Raw genomic sequence first — 24,916 nt, 5'->3', positions numbered from 1 at the left:
TGACACACACACAATATTACGATTAACCACAGTTTCCAATCATGGTTCTCGTGGATTTGACTGTGATTTTCTAAAATGTTCATCACTTTTACTTGGGCGTCCCCACTAAACGAAGGTTTATGGTCGAATTTGTCGAACATTGTGATAAATTGAAGTTCCCCTGTTTTCGACACTCTGACTTCCTTCTGCATTTTACTTTCAATTCACTTTTCTAGCAGTTTGCACTATTATTAGATTAAAGTCACTGTCTTTTTTCCATTTGCTCTGCTCTTCTTAACATTGCGTTGTTCTTCCTTCACCAGTACAATTTCATTGTTTTTAGTATCACTTTCACTGTCACTGTATCTTCTCTGTCACTATTCATTTCGGAATAACCGCACTCGAATTTTGTGTACATACTACTTGCATGTATCATCTTGCACATATCTTTCACTAAGCGAGATGAAAGTTTTTATACGTCGTTTACACATTTTCTGCGCACCATTGTAATTATACATATTACACTGTAATAATCTGATTTCTTAAAAACGTTACACTGCCGTTGTATGTCATTTTTAGTGTTTCGCTACTAGTAAACGTCTAGCTCTTTTACACACCGAATAAAGTATTTGTCACGTCTGTCACTTATGATCCGTTCTCAATAACAAGTCTGTGACTCTATGCAGAATGATTGGTTCTCTAGACTCACATCCAGCGATTGAATTCACGCACTTTTCCATTGCAAGATTGCAGATGAAACTCATTTCATTTCATTTCATTTTATTTGTCAAATTGTTTGCCACAAGGGCTATACAATTACTGAGGTCTTACAGTCTAATAACATAAAGCTAAACACGAAGGGAGCAAAGACGTGGAAGAAACAGAAAAAAAAAACTATACAAAGGACTGAAAGAGGGGAGGGTAAAACAAGACATTAAGGATTGGAAGACAAAAGACGGGAGCGGAAACTGTTTATAGTTATGTTGTGGTCGAACAGATCGCCCACCGAATTGAAGTCTGAGAGCGCACGTATCCACGGATCGCTCAAAGAAAACCGCGTACGACGTAGGGGGATAAGGAGAGGAGGGCGAACGCGTAAGCGGTAGGAAGGGATGTAGTACGGGATAGCCGCCTGTAGGATAGGGGAGTCGATATTCGACAGGAGAATATTGGCGATAAACAACTCGCGGGCATGACTGTGGCGAACCTTGAGGCTCTCCAAGCCCAGCAGCCGACACCTCAATGGATAGGAAGGCAAGGTCGCGCGAGGGTTGCCCAGGAAGCGCTTGGTGGCAAGACGCGTGAATTTCCGTTGCACCCTCTCCAACCTGTCCAACGCGGTGGCACCCACAGGCGACCAAACGACCGCGGCGTAGTCCAGAATAGGACGCACCCAGCAGCAGTACAGAGCCTTCAAGCACAGCGGATCCTGAACCTCAGACGCCATACGAAATATGAGGCCCAGCACCTTGCTGGCTCGCTCGATGACCGAGTTGAGTTGAGGCTCGAAAGACAGCTTGTCATCGAGCCACACCCCAAGGTCTTTAACAAGAGAGACTCGTGGGAGTGTGGAGCCACAGAGCTCGTAATGATGATTCCTGACTGGGGAGCGACCGAAAGAGATGACGCAGCACTTGTCGACACAAAGAATGAGACCGTTGGCAGTGCACCACCCAGCAAACGCATCAGCAAAGTGTTGAAGGGAGTGACAGTCATGGGACGAAGACACGGGAAGGAAGAACTTGACATCATCGGCATACAGCAGACACCCATCTGGAGGGAGAGAGCTGATGCAGTCCGAGATGAAAAGGGAAAACAATAAGGGACTCAGGACACTACCCTGAGGAACTCCCGACTTGCCGATGAATGGATCAGAGAGAACCCCCTCAACCCTTGCTCTGTAAGTGCGGCCTTCAATGAAGGAACGGAACCAGAGGAGAAGAGGCCCACCGAAACCAATACGCTCGAGCTTAGCCAGGAGCAGCCTATGGGACAAGCAGTCGAAGGCAGCCTTAAAGTCGGTGTAGATGGCATCGACCTGCCTACCAGCAATGAGGTTAGGGAACAGGACGAGCATCAACGACATCAGGTTCGACAGGGTGGACCGTCTCGGCATAAAGCCGTGTTGGGAAGATGGGATAAGCGGAGAGACGACGGGAAGAATAGCGGAATGGATGACAGATTCGAGGACTTTGGACGGTGCACAAAGGATTGAGATGCCTCGGTAATTGGAAGGGGAAGTTCGGCATCCCTTCTTGTGGATGGGAATCATCCAAGCAGATCTCCATAGAGCGGGAAAGACACCCGTAGTCACCGACCTTATGGAAAGGCGAGTTAAAACGGGAGCCACAGCCTCCTTGGCGTCTATGAGGGCGGAGGAGGGGATGCCATCAGGATCAGGGGAGAAGGAACGCTTCAGCTTGCTGAGGGCGGAGTGGACCAACGGAACATCACACTGGACGGTGCTGACGTTGATGGCGTCGCGGGGAACGCTCGATAGTCCGGACGAAAGAGACGCGGTCGATTGGTCGGGATCAACAAAAAGACCGCCAAAGTGACGCGCGAACAAATTACTTATCGCCAAAGGGGAAGAAATAGAACGGTTGCCGGAGGTCATAGTGGACGGGATGCCGGACTGGCCGCGGCGTTTATTGGCATAGTGCCAAAACGTTCTAGGGTTGGAGTGATAGCGGGATTGGATGCGCGCGATATGGGTGCGGAGACAAATCCGATTGTAGCTACGGTGAGCTGCTGCGGCGTACTTAAAAACACGCAGATGGTACTGAGACCGGTGCATGCGATAAGCACGACGCGCCCGATTAAGGTCCGACTTGAGTGAACGAAGGTGCCTGTCCGACCACGGAGGATTGGGAGGAAGGGTAAGAAAGGGACAACATATAGAAAGGAATGATAACATAACTGACGTAAAGTTAGCGACAGCATCGTCAATCGAAGGAGCCGCATCCAGGAAACTCCAGTCATGCATATTTATGAGGCGCCCGAATTTCGCACAGTCAAGCTTTTTAAAATTTAACTCGCAGGACGATGTACGAGTGGGTCGGTCCGCTGGGGTGGAGGCGACCGAGAAAGCCAGCTCTAAGGCAGGATGATAGGCGTCCTCGGCAACTAAAGCTAAAGGTGCTCGACAACAGAACATGCTACAACCACGGTTCTCAAATTTGTCTAGCATCCGTAGAGATTTGTCGCTAAACAATTTGGTATGCACCTAGTCTGTTTCTCCGCTACTCATTTGCCATGTTTCACTTTGGATCTCCTATTTCTGCACTTGTGACGTAGCTTTCAATCCACGTAAAGTTTTTTTTTTCTTTTACACTCGTACTTGTCGATTCCCGCTGATCATACTATATCTGCACTTTACATTATGAAGACCACAGACGAATGCCACGGGCACTGTACTTGTCAATTTTTTTTTTCAACACTTTTCATCGCTCGTTTTAGGTCGATCACTGTTGCGTTTTTCTTTCCGACGATTGCAGCTTATGGTCACGGTCGCCATGTAATATAACTGCTTGTCCCATAGATACAACACGGTCATACGTGATCACCACGGGACAACACACCATGTATAGGTCTACATTTCTTTCAGTACGGATTGGGACAGAGTCCCCAATAAAACACTAGACTTCTTTAGTTGAGCATAACGATCAACTACGACAGTAACAGCGTGTGCACGTAGCTGCGAGTGACTCCGAGTGACTGCCTAGTCAATTGTCAATCTTTATTTTATAACATAATTACGGGTAAACATCGTGAGTACAAATTTGATGGAATTTTCCATTAACCTAGATATCGAACTAGTTGAAATTTGATGCTTTTGTTTGTCTGAATTTTGATTGGTTGGTTTAATTGTTTTCTTGAGTTCTAGTTCTTATTTATTGGGCGGCTTAGTTCTGTTTCATATAAGCTATGTATGGACAGGTCGTTTCCTGTTGTTAACTTGAACCAAGTCAAGCAATAGGGTCTATTGCTTTATTGCAAAGGTTGCAACTCTGGCGTGAAGCGCACCTGTACTGTCTTGCAATGAGGTCGCGATGGGTTTTTTTTACGCTGCGTATTGATCGGGTATGGATTGGGTTTGCGTAAGCTCTTTGCGCGGTCGACGCTTCTATGGTGTATGTTTTTTATGTTTTGCCTATTGGGTTTGTACCTGCAACTTGTGTGCATTGAATGAGTGCCTGTAACTTGTGAGCGATTAATGTTTGTTCTAGTTGCGCCTGAGGTTTATGCTATTTGCGTTAATTGTTTATTGCAGTTCTGGTTCTAATATCTTGATAGAGGAGCATGGGGTGAATCTCAACATAAGACATGGGGTGAATGTTTTTAAGACTGTATAGCAGATATGCTACACCTCCCCCCTTTTAGTAGAATAACGTAAGGAATGATAATGATTGAAGTTATTCTCCTGTATATTTAATTAACCTGTTTTTATGTACTGTTGTTTCCTTTTGTGTGGTACAATTTCTAATGGTGCAATTAGTATTCTCAATTTCTGTTACTATGAATGGTCCTATGTATAATGGATCTAATTTTTTTCTGTTTTCATTTGATAAATATACTTTATCACCTATTTTAATGTGTATGGGGTTTAATTTTTCATTGAATGCAACTTTTCTTTTTTCTTTTGCAGCTATAAGATTTCCTCTGGCTATTTCGTGTGATTTTTTAAGCTTGAATTTCATTTCATTATAGTATTGTTCAATATTATAAATTGGATCTACTTTTTGTTTGTATATTTCTTGGGGTAAATTAGCTGTTCTGCCAAAAACTAATTCAAATGGAGTATAGTTGGTGTCTGTATGGGTTGTGGTGTTGTAAACGAATTCATAAAATTTTGTCCAATTATCCCAATCATCATGGTGGTCGTTGGAAAATGATCTTAAATATTCGTTGAGACATCTATGATTTCTTTCCAAAGATCCTATTGTTTGTGGGTGGTATGCTGTAGCAAAGGTTTGTTTTAATTCTAAAATTTCAGCGATTTTTCTTAGAATTTCGTTATTGTATTCTAATCCTTGATCTGATTTAATTTCTAAGATGTTTCCGAAAGTAAGAATAAAATTTTTGACTAAAGCCCTTGCTATTGTATTTGCTTCCTTGTTAATAATCGGTATTATTACTACATATTTAGTGAGTTCGCATTGAATTGTTACTGCGTAACGATTATTATTGTCGGTTTTGGGTAATGGTCCTACTGTGTCTATTGAAATTACGCTAAATGGTTTCGAGGGAGTTGTCGTCACAACTGTTTCCTCTTTCGTATGCCTATTTGTCTTATTAACTATGCATGCTTGACAATTTCTTACAAACTTTTTTATGTCTTCTTTCATATTTTTCCATCTGTATTTTTCTCTTAATTTCAAATATAGTCTGTATTGGCCTATATGTCCTCCCGAAGGGGTCATATGATAATCGTTGATTATTCTCAGCCTTTCTTCCCTTTCTGTTATCCATCTAGTTGGAATGTACAGAATGATGTTACAACCTGAAATGGATTTGTTGGCAATTTCCTTCACGGTTTCATGGGAATAATATTTGAATAAGATGTCTTTATTAGACATAGCTATTTTGTTTCTTTTATATCGTTTTGCAATTTTACACATTTTTAAAAAAGCAAACTCTAATGTTTGACTTCCATTTCCATGTGAATTTTCTTTTATGGGGATTATTATCGACCCTAGCGCTTTATTCTCTTTGTGATAATATATTTCGAGTTCTATTCCTTTCATTGTTTTTGTCGACTTTAGTTTCAATAGTTTGGATACCTCTGTGGGTTTATCTGTTTGCCACATCGCTGGTTGATCAATCCGCGATTGGTTATCTTCCTTTTATGACACTCCTTTTTTGTTTCGTTTCGTTTCTGGTTTGTCATTGCTCTGGTTGTTACCATTAATATCGTACTTTTTATTGGTACGGTTTGAGCGGCTTCTTTGTTTTTGGGGAGTGATGCTTTTAATTCCTCAGAATCAAGTACTATTCTTGAGAGTGCATCTGCTGCAACATTAGCTTTTCCCGCTAAAAATTCTATTTCAAAATCAAATTCTTCTAAATCTAATCTCATTCTAGTTAACTTAGAAGTAGGGTTTTTCATACCAAATAAATATACAAGTGGTCTATGGTCTGTTCGTATTTTGAATTTTCGACCATAAACGTAAGGCTTAAAATAATTGATTGCCCAGTGTATAGCAGTAAGCTCTTTTTCGATAATTGGCTTATTTTTTTCTCCTGGTGTGAAACTTTTACTCGCAAACACGATTGGTAAATCGTTTCCATTCGTAATTTGTGATAGTACTGCACCACATGCCATATCCGATGCATCTGTGGTAATTATAAACTGTTTGGTAAAATCTGGGTATTGCAAAATTGTAGGTGAAAGTAGACTTTGTTTCAATTTATCGAAAGCTTCTTGGCATTCATGGGTCCATTCGAATTTAACATCTTTCTTAATTAATTTATTGATGGGTTTTGCAATCTTAGCAAAATTCTGTACAAATTTACGATAATAATTACAAAATGCGACAAAACGTCTTGCTTCGTCTGCATTGGTTGGAATAGGATAGCTTTTGATTGTATCAAATTTTGCGTCATCCGGATAAATTCCCTTATCTGTTATTTTATGACCTAAGTATGTTACTTCTGTTTTAAAGAATCTACACTATTTCGGATTAAGCTTTAGATTATATGTCCTAAGTCTATCGAAAACCTTAACTAAGGCACTGATATGATGCTGTACACTACATCCAGTAACGATTATATCGTCTATATATACAAAAGCAAGTTCTGGTGTTAGCCCGGCCATGGCTATCGCCATCATTCTCTGAAAACTATTTGGACTTATATTCAATCCAAATGGCATTCTGGTAAACTGAAAGTGTCCAGACGGGGTTGAGAATGCTGTAAACTTGCGTGAGTCATTTTCGAGAGGGATCTGGTGAAAGCCTGACATTAAGTCTAAAGTACTAAAGTACTTGGCTCTTCCTAGTTGATCCAGTATAGTGTCAATCCGTGGTAGTGGAAATTTGTCTGGTTGGATTTTCTTATTCAATTGTCGAAAATCTATGACTAATCTCCACTTTTTATTAACGTCATCCGATTTCTTTGGTACCAAAAGGATCGGTGAGTTGTAAGATGATACAGAAAGTTCTATTATGTCATTTTGTAACAACTTTTGGACTTGGTTGTTTATTTCTTCAGTTTGAGAATGTATCTGTTTGTAATTTGGTATGTATGATGGAATATTATCTTTAAGTATTATGTCCTGACTGTAGAAATTGTTTGTAGTGATTGGATCATTTTCGGTGCAAAAAATATCTGAATATGTATTTATGATTTTCCTAAATTCTTTCTGTGCATATGTAGGAATGTTTTCAATCTTGATGGTTTCTAAAATACTGTTAAGACGGCTATTATCTTTCATTGGCTCGCTACGAGTTGTATTTAGGATGTAAAAATTTCTCAGTGGTTCTATTGTAGGGAAAAAGTTATTTTCATTGATGACTACATTTTCGTTAGTTGTATTTATAAATTTTACAAATGGATTAGTTTTGGAAATAATTGTATTTCCGCAAAATACACCTGCTTGGATTTGTTGAGAGAAAATTATTGAATCTTCTGTCAATGTTGGTAAATAAATCCTGCGTACTACCTCACTTCGCATTGGTAGCATAAAATTTCTTTCTCTATTGTCTTCGATTGGGTGTGAGATTGTTTCTCCTTCATGTATAAAATTTAATAACCAGTGTTCATAATCAATGTTACATCTGTGTTTTGTAAAAAAGTCTCTTTCTAGAATTCCGTCTGCATTTAATTCAATGTCTTTCGTTATCAAATGGAATTTATGTTCTAATGAGTTATTTTCAAAATGTATTTTAGTCATGGTTGTGTCTAGAGTGCTGATTGTTTTGTTTGAGATTCCAGTCAGATTTATTCTTTCGTCCGTATATGCTTGTTGTTTAGGTTTGACTTTATCAACTTTAAATAGTGATATGTCAGCTCCTGTGTCCACAATGACAGTTGAATACTCATCATTAGCCATATCAAGTTTTAGTTTGACATAGTTACATGCAGATAAATTTACTGCAAGGATTGGCAATCTGTTGTGGACTGTGTTCGATCTTCTAAAAAATTGTTACCTCTGTTGCTAAGGTAAGTTTCTCTGCCTTGGGCCATATTGGAATTCAATCTAGAATTCTGTCTCCAAACATTTTCGGGCTCTTGTTCCTCTTGAGCAATGTAGACTCGTCTAGCATTGGTGTTATTTCCATTGTAATGGGTTATAGCTAGCCTGTCTCTTGGGTTGTTATATCCCGTGTTTCGAGGATTGGAACTAAATGCTCCATTCCTGTACCTGTTCTGTTGTTGATTTTGCGAAAAATTGCGTCTGTAATTGTCGCTGTTTCGCATTCTATTGTTAGGGTTTCGGGGTCTTTCGTAGTTGTTTTGTGGATATCTGTTATTGTAGTTGTTATTACTACTAAATCGCGGTTGGTAGCTGTTTTGAGAGTGGAAACGGGGTGTGTATCTATTTTGCCTATTGTATAGCACTTGAGCGTGCGTGGTTGCGCTTTCATTTTCTAGCAGTTTTTGTACTGCTTCTGATATTGAGGTAAAGGGTCTGGCTTTCAGTAATATTTTTGTTTCTTGGTTTGTAGTTTTTTCTATGAGGGTATCTACTCCTACTTTGATTACCATTTCGTTTGCAATTTTGCTTGGTATTTCTTGCTGTAAGTAGACCTATTTCAGTTTCATTGTGAGGAGTTCTATCTCGTCACACATTGCTTTCGGTTCCCTTTTCTTAACCGCTTTAAGTTCTGCTATGATTTTGTGAGGATCTGTTTTTTCCTCGCATCTGCTTTTGACATCTTCTATTAGTTCCTTAAATGTTACTATACTTTGTGGTAAACCAATTCTTGCTTTACCTGCTAATCTTGTTTTTAGGAATCTTACTAGCATTGCTCCTTGTTCAACTGGTATAGAATCTTTCACTAGATGTGCTGAATCAATAAAAGTGTTTAATTTGTCAGCCTCTCCATTGTATACCTGTACCAATGCTGTGGCTGTTTTCATATCGAGAGTAGCCATTTTTGCTTTTTTATTCCAAATTACAAGTTTTAAAATTATTAGTGCAATTGTTTTAAACGATATTAATTTTGTTCCTTCTAGTTTTTGTAATATAATTGCTCTGATATTAGCAACAATTTCTCTTGCTACTTTTAGTGCAAATTTTTGTTTACCTTCCTCCAAGTCGTCTACTAATGTTATAATGTTGTTATATACTAATTTTACTTCGTGCAATCTATTGGTTAAGGTAGAATGCCTGTAACGTCGATTAGGTGCTTTTTTAAAGTTGCTTAAAATGTTTTTCAACCTGTGTATATAATTGTCGATAATGTCCATTTGCACCCGTTACTGAATCGTTTACTTTTTGCATGACCTTTAACTTTTGTTTATGATTATTTCTTATTTCATTTTACTATAAAAATCGCTTATTTTATACTTTACTCAATATAGCGTGTTTAATGGTGCTCGATGTCATCCTCGTCGCTTGTAGCTGTTCCGGATAATCCTCATCCATATGTACATGTATTTCTTCCTCGTTGGAGACTCCTGTCTCTTGGGATCCCGCCGGTCAAGTTTATGATCCGTGGTCTCGCCTTCCACTAGTTTTAGCATTTTTTTTACTTGTTTACTGCACTATAAGTGTCTTATTCCCATTGTCGATTTACACTCGAGCTGGGTTTGCAATTTGTATTGCTCTTACAGTTTGTTTTTTCATTATTGCTTTATATGCTTTCCATAGTGCATATACTAGTTGACACACACACAATATTACGATTAACCACAGTTTCCAATCATGGTTCTCGTGGATTTGACTGTGATTTTCTAAAATGTTCATCACTTTTACTTGGGCGTCCCCACTAAACGAAGGTTTATGGTCGAATTTGTCGAACATTGTGATAAATTGAAGTTCCCCTGTTTTCGACACTCTGACTTCCTTCTGCATTTTACTTTCAATTCACTTTTCTAGCAGTTTGCACTATTATTAGATTAAAGTCACTGTCTTTTTTCCATTTGCTCTGCTCTTCTTAACATTGCGTTGTTCTTCCTTCACCAGTACAATTTCATTGTTTTTAGTATCACTTTCACTGTCACTGTATCTTCTCTGTCACTATTCATTTCGGAATAACCGCACTCGAATTTTGTGTACATACTACTTGCATGTATCATCTTGCACATATCTTTCACTAAGCGAGATGAAAGTTTTTATACGTCGTTTACACATTTTCTGCGCACCATTGTAATTATACATATTACACTGTAATAATCTGATTTCTTAAAAACGTTACACTGCCGTTGTATGTCATTTTTAGTGTTTCGCTACTAGTAAACGTCTAGCTCTTTTACACACCGAATAAAGTATTTGTCACGTCTGTCACTTATGATCCGTTCTCAATAACAAGTCTGTGACTCTATGCAGAATGATTGGTTCTCTAGACTCACATCCAGCGATTGAATTCACGCACTTTTCCATTGCAAGATTGCAGATGAAACTCATTTCATTTCATTTCATTTTATTTGTCAAATTGTTTGCCACAAGGGCTATACAATTACTGAGGTCTTACAGTCTAATAACATAAAGCTAAACACGAAGGGAGCAAAGACGTGGAAGAAACAGAAAAAAAAAACTATACAAAGGACTGAAAGAGGGGAGGGTAAAACAAGACATTAAGGATTGGAAGACAAAAGACGGGAGCGGAAACTGTTTATAGTTATGTTGTGGTCGAACAGATCGCCCACCGAATTGAAGTCTGAGAGCGCACGTATCCACGGATCGCTCAAAGAAAACCGCGTACGACGTAGGGGGATAAGGAGAGGAGGGCGAACGCGTAAGCGGTAGGAAGGGATGTAGTACGGGATAGCCGCCTGTAGGATAGGGGAGTCGATATTCGACAGGAGAATATTGGCGATAAACAACTCGCGGGCATGACTGTGGCGAACCTTGAGGCTCTCCAAGCCCAGCAGCCGACACCTCAATGGATAGGAAGGCAAGGTCGCGCGAGGGTTGCCCAGGAAGCGCTTGGTGGCAAGACGCGTGAATTTCCGTTGCACCCTCTCCAACCTGTCCAACGCGGTGGCACCCACAGGCGACCAAACGACCGCGGCGTAGTCCAGAATAGGACGCACCCAGCAGCAGTACAGAGCCTTCAAGCACAGCGGATCCTGAACCTCAGACGCCATACGAAATATGAGGCCCAGCACCTTGCTGGCTCGCTCGATGACCGAGTTGAGTTGAGGCTCGAAAGACAGCTTGTCATCGAGCCACACCCCAAGGTCTTTAACAAGAGAGACTCGTGGGAGTGTGGAGCCACAGAGCTCGTAATGATGATTCCTGACTGGGGAGCGACCGAAAGAGATGACGCAGCACTTGTCGACACAAAGAATGAGACCGTTGGCAGTGCACCACCCAGCAAACGCATCAGCAAAGTGTTGAAGGGAGTGACAGTCATGGGACGAAGACACGGGAAGGAAGAACTTGACATCATCGGCATACAGCAGACACCCATCTGGAGGGAGAGAGCTGATGCAGTCCGAGATGAAAAGGGAAAACAATAAGGGACTCAGGACACTACCCTGAGGAACTCCCGACTTGCCGATGAATGGATCAGAGAGAACCCCCTCAACCCTTGCTCTGTAAGTGCGGCCTTCAATGAAGGAACGGAACCAGAGGAGAAGAGGCCCGCTGAAACCAATACGCTCGAGCTTAGCCAGGAGCAGCCTATGGGACAAGCAGTCGAAGGCAGCCTTAAAGTCGGTGTAGATGGCATCGACCTGCCTACCAGCAATGAGGTTAGGGAACAGGACGAGCATCAACGACATCAGGTTCGACAGGGTGGACCGTCTCGGCATAAAGCCGTGTTGGGAAGATGGGATAAGCGGAGAGACGACGGGAAGAATAGCGGAATGGATGACAGATTCGAGGACTTTGGACGGTGCACAAAGGATTGAGATGCCTCGGTAATTGGAAGGGGAAGTTCGGCATCCCTTCTTGTGGATGGGAATCATCCAAGCAGATCTCCATAGAGCGGGAAAGACACCCGTAGTCACCGACCTTATGGAAAGGCGAGTTAAAACGGGAGCCACAGCCTCCTTGGCGTCTATGAGGGCGGAGGAGGGGATGCCATCAGGATCAGGGGAGAAGGAACGCTTCAGCTTGCTGAGGGCGGAGTGGACCAACGGAACATCACACTGGACGGTGCTGACGTTGATGGCGTCGCGGGGAACGCTCGATAGTCCGGACGAAAGAGACGCGGTCGATTGGTCGGGATCAACAAAAAGACCGCCAAAGTGACGCGCGAACAAATTACTTATCGCCAAAGGGGAAGAAATAGAACGGTTGCCGGAGGTCATAGTGGACGGGATGCCGGACTGGCCGCGGCGTTTATTGGCATAGTGCCAAAACGTTCTAGGGTTGGAGTGATAGCGGGATTGGATGCGCGCGATATGGGTGCGGAGACAAATCCGATTGTAGCTACGGTGAGCTGCTGCGGCGTACTTAAAAACACGCAGATGGTACTGAGACCGGTGCATGCGATAAGCACGACGCGCCCGATTAAGGTCCGACTTGAGTGAACGAAGGTGCCTGTCCGACCACGGAGGATTGGGAGGAAGGGTAAGAAAGGGACAACATATAGAAAGGAATGATAACATAACTGACGTAAAGTTAGCGACAGCATCGTCAATCGAAGGAGCCGCATCCAGGAAACTCCAGTCATGCATATTTATGAGGCGCCCGAATTTCGCACAGTCAAGCTTTTTAAAATTTAACTCGCAGGACGATGTACGAGTGGGTCGGTCCGCTGGGGTGGAGGCGACCGAGAAAGCCAGCTCTAAGGCAGGATGATAGGCGTCCTCGGCAACTAAAGCTAAAGGTGCTCGACAACAGAACATGCTACAACCACGGTTCTCAAATTTGTCTAGCATCCGTAGAGATTTGTCGCTAAACAATTTGGTATGCACCTAGTCTGTTTCTCCGCTACTCATTTGCCATGTTTCACTTTGGATCTCCTATTTCTGCACTTGTGACGTAGCTTTCAATCCACGTAAAGTTTTTTTTTTCTTTTACACTCGTACTTGTCGATTCCCGCTGATCATACTATATCTGCACTTTACATTATGAAGACCACAGACGAATGCCACGGGCACTGTACTTGTCAATTTTTTTTTTCAACACTTTTCATCGCTCGTTTTAGGTCGATCACTGTTGCGTTTTTCTTTCCGACGATTGCAGCTTATGGTCACGGTCGCCATGTAATATAACTGCTTGTCCCATAGATACAACACGGTCATACGTGATCACCACGGGACAACACACCATGTATAGGTCTACATTTCTTTCAGTACGGATTGGGACAGAGTCCCCAATAAAACACTAGACTTCTTTAGTTGAGCATAACGATCAACTACGACAGTAACAGCGTGTGCACGTAGCTGCGAGTGACTCCGAGTGACTGCCTAGTCAATTGTCAATCTTTATTTTATAACATAATTACGGGTAAACATCGTGAGTACAAATTTGATGGAATTTTCCATTAACCTAGATATCGAACTAGTTGAAATTTGATGCTTTTGTTTGTCTGAATTTTGATTGGTTGGTTTAATTGTTTTCTTGAGTTCTAGTTCTTATTTATTGGGCGGCTTAGTTCTGTTTCATATAAGCTATGTATGGACAGGTCGTTTCCTGTTGTTAACTTGAACCAAGTCAAGCAATAGGGTCTATTGCTTTATTGCAAAGGTTGCAACTCTGGCGTGAAGCGCACCTGTACTGTCTTGCAATGAGGTCGCGATGGGTTTTTTTTACGCTGCGTATTGATCGGGTATGGATTGGGTTTGCGTAAGCTCTTTGCGCGGTCGACGCTTCTATGGTGTATGTTTTTTATGTTTTGCCTATTGGGTTTGTACCTGCAACTTGTGTGCATTGAATGAGTGCCTGTAACTTGTGAGCGATTAATGTTTGTTCTAGTTGCGCCTGAGGTTTATGCTATTTGCGTTAATTGTTTATTGCAGTTCTGGTTCTAATATCTTGATAGAGGAGCATGGGGTGAATCTCAACATAAGACATGGGGTGAATGTTTTTAAGACTGTATAGCAGATATGCTACAGTTGCGTTCTGATCATCGTCGCTATAACCAGTTCGTAGCATTTCGGGTCGGAGAACTGCTCGAAACAACGGAGGTTGAGCAATGGCGTTGGATCCCAACGAAATTGAACGTAGCTGATGACGGGACCAAGTGGACGAAAACACCGGATCTATCGCCTACTAGTCGCTGGTTCAACGGTCCGAGCTTCTTATGGGGCTCTGAATCACTCTGGCCTGGCTCGGAAACAACATCTCCAGACACCCCCGAAGAACTACGTCCCAACGTGTTGCATCATACGGTACAGGAGCCTCTCATTAATTTCCATCGTTTCTCGAAATGGAGAAGGCTTCTACGGGCAGTTGCGTATGTGGTAAGATTTGTCACTAATGTCCGTCGTGCCATCAGGAAAGATGTCATTTTAGGTGAACCGCTAACACAAGAAGAGCTGGCACGTGCCGAGAAGATCATCATCACCCAGATACAGGCGGACGTGTATGCGTGTGAAATACGCTCTTTGAAGAAGGATCCCTCTATCGCTGACGTAAATGTCCTAACGGGCCATCCAGCATAGGTTCTGAGGCTAGAGGAGTTGTTAGTCCGTAGGCACTCCGGCGAATCGGACAGTTCCCTGACTATGGTGGTTCCTGTTTTAACAGGCATCCTTGGCCGGATGTGGGTTCTCTATGAAGATTCTCTCCTCTGACAATCCAAAAGAAAGAAGGATCCCTCTCAGTTGCAGCCGTGGAAGAGCAGGGTGGAGAAGAATAGTTCTCTCTACAAATTATCGCCGGTACTCGACGAACACGGAATAATAAGGATGCGAGGGCGCCTGGCCGGGACGTTGTCGGCCAGCGAAACACTGCAGCAACCGATTATCCTCCCTCGGAAGCATCGTGGAACAGAGTTGCTGATACTCAGCTACCACGAACAATACCGGCACTGTAACCACCGCACGGTTGTTAGCGAGCTGCTAGCTCGCTATTATATACCCCGGGTCCTTGGTGAGTACAACCGTATACGTAAGTCCTGCCAGCGATGCATAATAGACGGAGCCACTCCAGAGCCTCCCTCGATGGGAAACGTACCATCCCAAAGAGTTGCGGTCGGGCAACGAGCCTTTTCATTTACAGGCGTGGACTATTTTGGACCCCTCCTGGTTGCCGTAGGAAGACGAGTAGAGAAGAGATGGGGAGTCATATTCACTTGTCTGACGTGCAGAGCTATCCATTTGGAGATGGCTCACTCCCTCACAACGGCGTCCTGCATTATGGCCATTCGGCGCTTCATCGCTAGGCGCGGAGAGTCGATAGAGACGAACAGCGATAGGGGAACCAATTTCGTCGGGTCGGCTCGGGAGCTCGAGGATGTTAACTTGCGAGTGGATGTTAACGCGATGATGGACGAATTCGTTGGGCCCGAGATGAAATGGAGTTTTAATCCGCCAGCCACACCACATTTTGGCGGATGCTGGGAGAGACTGGTCCGGTCTGTAAAGAAAGTGCTGGATCAATTTGAGCTTCCACGAAAACCGACGGACGAGGTGCTGATGTCGACGCTAACGGAAATCGAGTTCATCATCAACTCGAGACCACTTACATACGTGCCGTTGGACGACGAGATGGACACACCGATCACACCAAACCATCTACTACTCGGAAGCTCCAACGGGTGCAAGCCGCCCGCCGTATTTGACGACAGTGGTACCGCCGCTAAATCAGCGTGGAGAGCCGCCCAACGCAACGCTGACGTATTCAGGAGGAGATAGGTATCAGAATACCTCCCCACGCTGACCCGTCGGTCGAAGTGGTTCGAGTCGGTGCGGCCGATTCAGGTGGGAGATGTAGTAGTAGTAGTCGACAATTGTTTGCCGCGGAACAGTTGGCCAAAGGGACGCGTGATCGATGTAGTTAGGGCCCAGGACGGTCAAGTAACACAGGCAAGCGTCCAAACCGCCAGTGGAATTTATAAGCGACCTGCAACAAAGATTACGTTATTAGATGTACGGAAAGGAAAATTACCTGCGTGAGCTGGAAAGAAAAAAAAAAGGAAAAATACTCCGCTGGAAAGCACTCGCGCTGCGCCCTGATGTACATCATCGCTTTAACCGCCTATACATCCGACATTCTTGTGATTAGTGAAAACTCTTTCTTGTCCTTTAGATAACTGACGAACTTTCGAAGAATGACTCCGTGGCGCACCAGTTTCCTCCAGTCCGAGTAGTTGTCCTCGTCCAGCAGGTTGCATCCTTCAGAGTGGTGCGTAACGCGTTCCTCTTCCGTTGTAGGCTTTATGCGAGCCTGTGGCCACATGCATTCTTCTTCCAGTAGAAATAACGGGCCATGCTTCCATGCATCGTTAGTCACCGTTATCTTCGTTGCTTGGTCGGCAGGATTTTCTTTAGTGGGCACCCATCGCCATTGATCCATGGCAGAAGTCTCGAGGATTTCGCTGACTCGATGGGCGACGAACTGATGGTACTTTCTCTTGCGGTTTACAATCCAACCTAGTACCGTTTGTGAATCACTCCAGTAGACTGTCTTTTGTATCGCCACTCGTAGTTCCCCTTTTACCTGGTTTGTGAGTCGCACTCCCAGCACAGCTGCCTGCAACTCGAGTCGTGGGATAGATAGGAGTTTCAAGGGAGCCACTCGCGCTTTTGCAGCAAGTAGGTGCGTCGTGTACCTTTGCCCGTTTAAACATCAGAGGTAAACGCACGCCGCGAATGCTTCTTCCGATGCGTCTACAAACGTGTGTAGTTCAATGGATTGTGTGTTCGCCGGTATGACGCATCGTGGCACTTCGAATAGATTTGCTTCTTTCATTACCGTTAACCATTCACGCCATTTCGTTCCAAGATCTTCTGGTATACGTTCATCCCAATCGGTCATTGCTCTGTGTATCGATCGTAACAATATTCTTCCTTGAATCGTTAGGTAATTGATTAGGCCTAAGGGATCGTAGATACTCATTACGAAACTTAGGACCTCTCTTTTCGTGTTCTGGATGGACAGGAGATCGGTGCGGATGTTTTCGTGTTAAATGTTGTACCCTATGCAGTCGGATACCACGTTCCAATATATTCCGAGTATCTTGTCATAAGCCGCATGTTTCTCTTCGAAAGTCACGACTGATTCACCACATTGTCGTCTTTCCGCAGGGATTGCTCTTAGCAGACTTTCCGAATTGCTGATAAAATTACGTATAAAAAAACTAGCGTGATCGTGGACGGTGATGACTTGCTCGGTAGTTTCTTTAGCTTCATTCTCGGTGGAAAAACTGTCGATGTAATCGTCTACGTAATGTTGATTCAATATGGCTTTGTAAGCCTTCGGGTAGGATTGCTTGCAGCGCAGAGCGTTTTCATTTTTCACTGCTTGGGCGCATGCTGGTGAGCAGGTGGCACCTGCATTGTGTAGATATCTGGCGGTTTTTCTTCATTGCATCCGCGCCATAGGACGCACTGCGCTTGTTGATCTTCGGGACGCACTTTCACTTGGTGAAACATTTCTTTGATGTCACCCGCCACGGCAATCTTCCCCTCGCGAAATCTAAGCAAGATTCCGAAAAGCGAGGTTAACGCATCCGGCCCCGGTAGGAGTTGTGAGTTTAGCGATACTCCTTCGACCTTTGATGCGGCGTCGAACACGATTCTGGGTTTCGGTTCCGGTTTGTTTCGATTGATCACTATAAACGGTTTCGATTGATCACGGGAGGTAGAACAAACGTTGGTTTGGTTTCAGTAACTCTGAAGGAGTAAGCTTTCGTAGGTAACCCTTTCCTTCGTACTCTTTAAACGTTTGGATTGCCCATTCCTTCAACTCCGGTTGCTTTTTTAATTGTCTTTCTAGACTTTTCAGCCTTCCAAAAGCGTTTGCGTAGCTGTCTGGGAAATTAATATTATCTGACTTCCAGAGAAGTCCGATTTCATACCTTCCGTCTTTATGTTTCAGTGTTTCCGCAATAGTGTTTAGAGCCCTTTCGTCTTCATCGCTGCATACCGGTTTAGCCGTTAGCTTTACGCCGAAATCTTCCGTCGAAAAATATTGTTTAAGCATTTCGTCCATACACTCATCTTCTCTCATTATAAACAGCCTTTCTGTATCGTTGTTATTTGTCTCTTCATTCCCAAAATAATCCATCCTAATTTGGTTTCGATCGCAATTGGCTGGTTCAATAGACCTTCCTTCTTATTTAAGGGCACGATTAAGTGGCTGTGTTTTAAACCAATCAGTATTGTTGGTCGAACGCTAGTGTAGCTATTAACTGGCACGTTTTTCAGATGTGGGTAATCGTTTTTTATTGCCTCTATGTTGATGGATTGCACGGGAAGATTTAGATTTTGTACCGTTCTCACTTCATTGATTAGATGCTCCAAATTATTCGCCCCCATAATGTTTAGCTTCACTCTGCGACTAGTCATATCGCAAGCTGGGATGTCCCCAGTCCACTTCATTCTGAGTGGATCAGATACACCCTCTAATTCTAATAAGCCAGCTACGTCTTCTTTCAACGTTCTTCTCGTTAGGTCTTGGGCCACCGAAGTTTTTCAAGACTTTAGTAAGCTCTATAATCAGCAGTGTTTCATCGCCGTTGAACGTCCCTTGTTCTTTCTCTTTTGACGTAGAAGGCGACTGGGAACTAACACTGAGACGTAAGGAACATTTTACACATAAAAACGCCTGACTAGCCGTAGGGGGTTTAGTGAGTTTCACACACTTCAGGTGGAAGCATCGGTCACAGTCATCGCACTGTACCATATGGCCATCGGCCTCATCAGGCTCCGTACACAGCCTACATGTTCCGTTCTTATTATCCACAAAGAACTTTTCTTTGGTCGCCATCTTCTCTCGATCTCGACCAATTGGGAGTCAACCTTCTTGCTCTGGCTTTCGAGCTTGCACGCTAGGACTGCCGGAATCGACGATGCCACACGCTGGTCTGGTCGCACCGTCCGTGCTCAACCAGCTCCGAAGTCAATGCCGTACACCGTCTGTGCACCCTGTCGCGTCTCGAAGGTTGACGAGACTTTACGCTGGATCGCCTGCCCGACAAGACGATGTCACACGCTGGTCTGGTAGCACCGTCCGTGCTCAACCAGCTCCGAAGGCAATGCCGTACACCGTCCGTGCACGCTACCGCGCCTGGTCTCTGTTCGCGGTACGTATCCGCGCGCCTAGCGTCCACTAAGCGTCGTGGAACCTAACGGTTGCTAGGTTCCTCTCTGGAGCCACCACTGTTGTCCGGGTTCCGCCGTGCACCAACCAGCCGCGAAGGTTGCTGGTCTCCCGGTGCCGCCAGACTCCGAGCAACAAGATTGCCCGCCGATTGTCGCCGCTCTACGGTGTCTTCACCGACAGGGTTCGCGCTTCGCAGCGACAAAATTTCCTATGGTAGGGTTTCGTCTGGATTAGAGGGCTTACGAGGATTGCGAAAGAATTCGGTTGAAATAGTTAGCTGCACTCAATTTCTCCTTACGACTGATTTAAGTTTTATTTTCTAAACTTAGCCATTATTTGTCATACATCTTGTTTTAGTGATGTTTATCTCTTACATAAAGGAAAAACATTTTCCTTCCTGTCTTCCTTCTTAATTATTTCGTGTTGATTAATTCGGCAAAATAACTCGTCCTAACTCCTGACAATTAAAGGATTTGAACTTACATATACCTAGCGCTAAGCTCGCTCGCTTTGTTGTGCCTATGCACTTCCGATGCAGTCGGCTCGCTTAGTAACGTATAGTAGATGCGTGAGTAGTCGTTCGCACCTGTTCCTTTCGCACGCATCCACTCACGCACTCACGCACTCACGCATCCTTTCGTATGTTCGCTTACATCGTTAAGCCACGCCCTTATGAGTGACGCGCTTAATAGTTAGCCTGAGCGACACCCGGGATAAGGCAAAATATAAGGAGGAAATGCCTTGCATTTAGCTACGTGTTGTATGATTTAGGTTAAATAATCAATAAGTTAGGCGAGTAAATTGTACTACTAATATTTGAAAAAATTCAATTCAGTTCAAATCATTCATTGGAAATTCGTGTAACGTTCTCTCTCTAACTACTTAACTGGTAGATTATACATATAAGGAACTTATTATTAACAGCGACGAATGAGCAACCTAACTTAAAATCTAAACGAAAAACAAATTAATTATCTAACTTAACTATCTTTCGCTTATCTTCTTTATGTACAACACTTCTTCTAATGCCTTTTGATTTACAAGCACTTTTCGCATTATAAAGTTTGCATTTGAAATAAGTGTCGAATTCTTTCACATCATCGAATTGTCCTACCACCCTCAGCACTTTAATTACATTCGGGTACTTTACTAAACCTACTTTCGAATTATATCCGGTTTTGGGAGCACCGGCCCAACTACATTCAGCAAAAAAAGTTCTGCAAAATATTTTAACAATTGCTTCGTGAGTGCGTTGTTTTGGATTATTGCTTTTAATTTCCTCCTTCAGCCAATGCTCCATAATTCGAAAGTTTTCCGGCGACTGAAAGACTGATTTCTAGGGAATCTAGCTGTTGTAAACAAACGATGTTTACACCGACCGCTGCTGTCACTGTCGGACATTATATCGTCTTTACGAAGTTGTCGGAAGAAAGCTTCACGGTCGGGATATCTGAGTACCGCGGTGAGTGAAGGACTAACCGAAAAAGAATGCATATAAGGGCAGGACGACGCGCGAGCCGCCCTTTTTTACCGCTAGAAAACGTGAACGAATAAAGAACTAATTTTTTGGTTCGCTCTAGTAAGATAGCGTTCCTAATTAATTGTCGACCTTTTTGCGTTTTCTTCACTAGCTGTTCCTTGCAGGTCAATTCTGTACCATGAAACATCCCAAGCAACCTCAAGCAGCATGAGGCGCTGCATTATAGCTATATTTGCTTCACATGCTACTTTTAACGCTAAAGTTTCGCAGAGCGCTATTTTAGCGATAATGTAGCGATTTTCGCTGCTGTAAAAGTTATGCTGCAAGATACCTCTCATGCAGCGCTCTTATAGCCAATTGTAAGCCAATGTCGTGAAGTCAAACAGTTTCGCTGCAAACAACCTCTCCTGCAGCGGTTTTGCAGCGATTCACGTTGACTGAAAAAATTTCGCTGCAAGCAACCTCTCCTGCAGCGGTTTTGCAGCGATTCACGTTGACTGAAAAAGTTTCGCTGCAAGCAACCTCTTTTGCAGCGGTTTTGCAGCGATTTTGCGGCAAATCGCCTTAATGGAAACATTTTCTGCTCACAGTATAAGTTTATATATAGGTGTGTGTATGTCATTTGCAATCTATATTTTGGTACGTGAGGTTTGTTCTTGGAGAATTTAGTTGTGATAAAGCAAACATAGTGAAATGAATGCAAAAAGGTTGCGGAAGTCTGGTGTGTTATACCGAAAAAGAGATGTGTATATGAAAAAAAGGACCTCAAACGAAGAGGCACCACAAATTCCAACTGTAAGCATCGAGGAGCCCGGAAACAGAACCTTGGCAGAAACAAAACCATATCGAAATAGTGAAGCAAATTGTCACGTTCCTAATGAAATACCAGCAAACGAATCAGGAAGTGATGAGGAGGAAAGCAGCATGTCAACGGAACATCCAAATTTTAAGGACATGGACATAAAAACATGTTTAAGGTACTGGGCAAAACCTTTGCAAAACCATGCCATGCAGAAATATCAGGAACAATCCTGTCAAACAGGCTCATTGCCGATATAAACTAACACACATACACACATTCTTCAGTCAACTGATTCACTTACACAAATAAAAATGCTAACTGCACGCACACATTTAAACTATCCAAGCAACCTAAAGCAACATGCAGCGCTACTTAGCGATAAAAAGAGCGCTTCAATACATGCGCTGCATATTGCCGAAATGTAGCGCTCTTGCAGCTAATCTGTAAAGCTTTACGATAGCTGCCGCTGTTTCCCGGATTGGCTGCATGAGCGCTACATTTCGGCAACGAGGCAGCGCTGCATTTCGACTGTTTCGCTTCGCTCTCGAACATCGTATTGAAGCGCTCTTTTTATCGCTAAGTAGCGTTGCATGTTGCTTTAGGTTGCTTGGGATTGGACATTGAATTATATAGCTATTTTGATTTGATGTTGGTTTGGTGGATGAAATGGACGCCAGTTGAGTTACATTTGTTGGTAAAACACTTTTTAGCAGCATTTTCATCTCCACTTCAGCTATTGTTAATTTAAACGTCTGCTTTTTGTTTTCCTCAATGCGCTGCTCACAAACTGAAATGGCTTCCAAAATTTGTTTCGCTGCCATCTGGTATTACAAACAGAGAAATGCTCGATTATTACAACAGATTAACAGTTGCAAAAAAAAATATATTTGCAAACAATTTACTTACAATTGCTAAATAATTGTGTGGTAGGTTCGGTTTTAGCGTTCGGTTTTTATCGCTGACACACGCACGCGATAACTTCCGTAACCCGCGATACTTATTGGGGTCGATCGGCGCGCGGCGCTTTGCGCAGAAATGCTAAATTGCATATCCGCGATTTCGGACGTGGAGTGAGGCGCAACTAGGCACTGCGCGCTGGCTGGCGCTAAGAACTATATGGGGCCTTACCTCGGGTAGGGGGACACCGATTAGTTGCAAGAGAATGAGACACGTTAGGTTACTGATGATTGTATCTCGAGCTGCATCAGTAACATGCTCCGTCACAAGCTGTAACTCGGCACTGTCTACCTTTGCTTCTCGGGCAGATTTATTTATACCAATTTCTTTACTGTCCAGCCGACATTTGTCCATCATGTGTTTGACAAATGTGAGGCTGTTGGGTTCTTCCGGGTTTTGGGTTTTCGTGTTTACAATGTGTTTCCGTATTTAATGTTATTGCGTGAAAGCTCTTCCGTTTTCTATTTTGCGTATGGCCTTGGTGTCAACAATAAATGTTGTGCTATGGTTAATGGTTTTCCTATCTTGTTGGTGCTGCAATGCTTGTTTATGACCTACTTGGGTTGTTGCATCGGTATGCGGTAGGTTATGCTAATTGCAGCTGTCGTGTGTGTGGCCTGAACCCTTTTCTCTATTCGCCTGTAGGGTATGCAATGTGTTAACATACTGTTAGCAGATGTGCTTTTTTGCAGAGATGCTACAATTGTAACGCACGAAATATCCGCCTACAACCAGCTTTTTTTAATAATACACCGCTGTTGTTTCAAATGTCAATGTTTGACGTTGAGCCTTTGACGCAAGCGTTTTGACAGCTCCGTTTTGATGGAAAGAGCATTATAATCGCTAGGAGTGAAAGCGGTCATTTTATTCGACAATATTGTGTGAAATACGTATTAATTGTGTGTAGTTCCTCAAGACTATAGCCGAATATTACTTAGGCAACTGCTACGAATTCCCCAAATGGTAAGTTTATTGAAGTAACGGCATAAAATCAATACAAAACAGGCAACATTAAATCGACTAAGGGCCTGCTCTGGGGAGTTGTCGTATACGACCAACGACAACGACATGTTTTATGGGTGCTCTAGGAGTTGTCGTATACGACAAACTGTCAAAGCATGAAGGACGTCAAACCTAGCAGAAGAACGCCATACATACAAACACAACAAAAAGCGCGCGCGTTCGATTCTTCCTACGCGTACAATTTGTGAGTCAATTTGTTTCCATTAAAGTTGTGCAAAAATAATGATGCACCGTCCGGAAAGCGAAGAATTCAGCGTCCTGTTCGAGCACCTGTTGAGGCAGCCGAGAATGTTTCATGGTTATATGAGGATGTCGGAGGAAGATGTTTTATTATATATTATATCCTTTCTAACATTTATAAAACTGTATGTTTCTCAATACCTTATACCATAATAACAGTATTAAAACTCACATATTATTACCAGTGTTGTATTTATTCCTAACCTTACAATTTTAATAACTTACATCGTTATGGTTAAAAAAACGCTGTTTTAGTGCGATCGATATATGTTTTTCCTAGAGGTTCTCTTTTTCGGATCTAACAAGCAAGAGCACAACCACCAGATTAGCAGCACCAGAACCGACCAGGTTGAAAACGTCGACCTAAATTCCGGTAGAAAAAGTGGCGGCAGTAGAGAAGGGGACTGGACAGGCTGAAAGAGACATATTCGACCCAACAACCAATTCGAATAAAAAAAAACCTAAAAAGAAACATTGAAATTTAATTACCATTTGATTTGCTGTAGCACTGATCCGTTGGGCACCACAACTTCTTTCGCTTCTGAACCAAACTGATCAACTTTTCAACATTCATGTGTTGCATTTCTGAAAAAAAAACGATTAAATACATTATGAATACATTACTTTTTATGATGAAGAATACGTACCGTTCGATCGATCCAAAAAAGGTTGCAGAATTATGAATATTCAGAACTGTTGATTTTTTGTTGTTGTTGACGATTTAACGGATTTGTTTTGATTTCTCCCCCCCAAAACGCTTGTCAGATGTTTTTGACACCCAAGATGCACATATGCTAGCTATGCGAACGACAAGTTTCACGAGGTTTATAGAAAAAACAAAATGATTTGTATGACGACAGATGTTTTACCAAGTTTTACGGGATTTCTCAGAGCACCTCCATAGAACGCCATACGTTTGTATTTGTCCTTGGTCGTATACGACAAATCCCAGAGCAGGCCCTAAGCGATCAAAAGTAATGGAAGAATACCGGGCAAGGAGGCCGAACGAAACACACGCATACATACGCAGACACTCAAGGGTCATGCTAAGGGCCCGGGAAAATCCGACTCCCGCCTCCTCGTGGCCCCGGGTGGAATGTAG

General features: G+C 43.1%; 1 long non-coding RNA gene across 1 annotated transcript; it reads right to left on the bottom strand.

The window, feature by feature from the left end:
- Positions 1 to 24,170: 24,170 nt before the first annotated feature.
- Positions 24,171 to 24,544, bottom strand: LOC128309169 (uncharacterized). The gene is made up of 3 exons (XR_008288837.1): positions 24,462 to 24,544; positions 24,304 to 24,399; positions 24,171 to 24,227 (listed from the first exon to the last, which is right to left on the bottom strand). It is a non-coding gene; the product is annotated as an uncharacterized LOC128309169 (long non-coding RNA).
- Positions 24,545 to 24,916: the final 372 nt, after the last annotated feature.

Source organism: Anopheles moucheti, unplaced genomic scaffold (assembly GCF_943734755.1).
Source record: "Anopheles moucheti unplaced genomic scaffold, idAnoMoucSN_F20_07 scaffold_38_ctg1, whole genome shotgun sequence".
NCBI lineage: Eukaryota > Metazoa > Arthropoda > Insecta > Diptera > Culicidae > Anopheles > Anopheles moucheti.
Note: the sequence above shows the minus strand (reverse complement) of the source record. Positions and strands in the feature narration are given on the sequence as shown.